At 42.9% G+C, this 3310-nt stretch overlaps 1 pseudogene; it reads left to right on the top strand.

Moving 5' to 3' along the window:
* The first annotated feature begins 780 nt into the window (after positions 1 to 780).
* Positions 781 to 1082, top strand: LOC118715080 (annotated as a pseudogene).
* Positions 1083 to 3310: the final 2228 nt, after the last annotated feature.

Below are 3310 nucleotides of genomic sequence, written 5' to 3'. Positions count from 1 at the left end.
TCTCAAAAAAATTACATTGAGTGAAAGAGATCAGACAATAAAAATACATACCGTATTTTCCAGCGTATAAAATGACCCCCTAATTTTACAGTTAAAACATAGGTTTAGACCTATTGTATATTTGCTGTATAAGACTACCCCCCACTTCCGAAGCAACACCAGTTCTTTTTTTAATAGACCGCCTCTCTGACTCTGGCCAATCTCAGCAGGCTTTTTACTAGAACACAGTGTCGTCTTATACGCCGGAAAATACGGTACTATGTGGTTTCATTTATATAAAATAGAAAAGACAACCAATCTAAAGTGATATTAAGCAAATTAGTAATTGCCAAGACATGGGGGGTGGTGGCATAGAAAGGCAAAAGGGATGAATGGGAAATGGGCCCAAGGAAACTTTTTGGTGTAATAAATATGTTCACTATCTTAATTGTGGTGATGGTTTCATGGATATATACATATGTCAAAACTTACCACATTGTTCACCTTAAATATGTGCAGTTTATTGAAAGTAAATTTCATTGATTTCTTTTTAGAAAGAGTGAAAGGGAGGGGGAGAAAGAAACATTGATGTGAGAGAGACACATCGATTGGATGGCCCCTGCACATGCTCCAACCTAGGCCAGAGATCAAATCTGCAACCAAGGTACCCGCCTTTGACTGGAATCAAACCTGTGACCCTTCAGTTTGTGGGCTGACACTGTAATCAATGAGCAGCACCAGCTAGATTTCTACTTCAATAACATTATTAAAATATTTAATTAAAAATACTAATAATCTTACATGATTCAAAATCCTGCTTCCTGGGTCACCACTGAGCTAACTTTGATGCAACCTCATGAGTGGGTCCAACATCATGGTGGCTATTGGTAACAAGCTGGACTCAGCCACATCCCATACTCCCATATCTGTGCAAAAGCAGTGAAAGATGCACGGAAAACAGAATTCAAAGCAAATGCCAAGAAGACTTCTGGCAGCAGCATAAATGTTGTGAAAGTGAAAAAGGAATAATCTACCCTGACCAAAATTTGAAATGCTACATTTTCAGGATTAAGGTGTGTGAACACATATTATGGCAGATTGAAAATGACCCAAGTGCCCATCAGTGGGTGAATGGATAAAAAAGATGTAGTACATTTACATAATGAAATACTACTTGGCTGTGAAAAAGAAGGAAATCTTACCCTTTGTGACAGCATGGATGGACCTGGAGAGCATTATGCTAAGTGAAATAAGCCAGTCAAAGGAAGACAAGTACTATATGATTTCATTCATATGTGGGGTCTAATGAGCAAAATTAATTAATAAGAAAATAGCAAAATAGTGACAAACTCAGAGAGGAGGCTGATAGCTGGGTGGAGGTGGGCGACGGGCTGGATGGGGGTGGTAGAGAGGTTGAACAAAAAGAAGAGAAAAAAAAACTCAAGGAAATGGACAACAGCGAAGTGAATGTGGGGGTGGGGATGTAGAGGGAGGTGGAGGAGGATATAGGGGGCATAAATGGTGGTGGATGGAGACTTAACTTGAGACCTGAGGTGGTGAATACACAGTGCGGTATACAGATGAAGTGTTGTGGAATTGTGCACCTGAAACCTACACTATTTCGTTAACCAGTGTCACCCCAATACATTCAAAAAAGAGGAGAAAATTGCAAACTCTCCAAAGCCCCAACAGAGTTCTGCTTATTTAAAAAGAAAGAAGGAAGAAAGGGATTTGGGGGGGGGGGGGGGGTAGAGATAATGATCTAACTTCATGAGTGGGGGAACATACCTGTCCTGTTCATAGATTGACAATGCCAATAAATTGAAATATGATTTTTTTTTAAAAGTTTTGCTTTCAGATTCTTTTAAAGAACCCCACCCATAAAGGGAAGTGTCTGAAAGAGCATGAATCTGGGTTTAAAACCCTGTTCTGCCACAAAGTTGTTTATGAGCTTGGCCAGGGCTGGTTACTTAACCTCTCACAGCCTCTTCAGTTCCTTCAGCCCTAAAATGGGGCTGATAATAATCTGCTTCACTTGTTTGTTGTTTAAGTTTGAGTGAGATGCCAGATGAGAGTGCCCTAACCCATCCTAGATGGCAGAATACCTTATGCCTCATCTCTGAGGCAGTCAGATTCCTTTCTATTCCCTTCCTTTCCCCTCCTTTCCTCTTTCCTTCCAGATAGGGAGGGTCCTAGTCACAAAGATATTCAGAAGGAAAACAATGAGGAGGAAACAGGGCAGAGGGCTTGGATTGTGTCCCCTGAACACAGTGCCGGAGACCAGAACTTGAGACTTCCTGGCCGGTGGCCCCAGGGATCTGGAAGGTGGGGACAGAAAATGTAACTCAGGGGCCCGGCAGCTGGTGTGGCTCAGGGATCAAGCTTCCATCCATGAACCAAGAGGTTACCGGTTTAGTTCCAGTCAGGCTTTCTATCGCTTTGTTCCTCTCCCTTCCCCTCTCTCTAAAATCAATAAAAAATATATATTTTTTTAAAAAAGAAAAGAAAATGTAAATCAGGGAAGGAGAAAATGCCAATAAAAAGGTGCCAGAGCTAGCCACTGATGTGGAGCTCAGCCCAGCGAGAACCTCCTAAAGATCTGTAGAATCCAGCTTAGAATTAACTCTGAAGATCTGGAGGCTGGTGAAGATTATACTCAGAGCATTAACTCTTCTCTCTTTTGGCCACACCTCTGTCAACTGAGGGAGAAAAACAGAGACAAGGCCAGGCAGAGTTGTGAGGACCATCCTCCACACCTGCAGCTCAACTCAAAGGTGGCCTGAGGACCTGTGTCTTGGCGCAGCAAAGGCAGCTGCCTGGACCCAAAACCCACGCTTGGGTTAACAGTGTAATCTTCTCAATCCTGGTGAGCAACTCCTTGCCAAACAGACAACCTGGAGGGCCTTTCCGTGGGAGAAGCTAGAGACCCAGGACTAAAGCCCTCTCTCCTCAAGACCAAAGCTGGGACATGAGTGACTTCCCCAACTGTTCACTCTGAACTGGCATCCATCCGGGAGAGAGGAGAGAGAATACCTGAGGGGGTTAGTCATTAAAGGGGAGGAAGGGCGGGGCTGGGAATTTATCAAGAAAAGGAAATGCTAGCTATTTCACTGAGCAGCAGCTAAACCATTTGTCTCTCCTGTACAAATACATGGAGAGTGAGAAATGTTCCTCCGATTGGAAACACTGTGATGGTTATTGTATTAATGCCTATCGCTCATCAAGCACATACTATGCACCCAGAAATGCCTCATTTCATTTCATCCTCACAGCAACCCAATCCAATAGGTATTATCATAAACTGAAGCTCAGAGAGATTGAGTAAACCACC

Source organism: Pipistrellus kuhlii, unplaced genomic scaffold (assembly GCF_014108245.1).
Source record: "Pipistrellus kuhlii isolate mPipKuh1 unplaced genomic scaffold, mPipKuh1.p scaffold_m20_p_1, whole genome shotgun sequence".
Lineage (NCBI taxonomy): Eukaryota > Metazoa > Chordata > Mammalia > Chiroptera > Vespertilionidae > Pipistrellus > Pipistrellus kuhlii.
The sequence above is the reverse complement of the archived record's forward strand: the minus strand, read 5'-3'. Positions and strand labels throughout refer to the sequence as shown.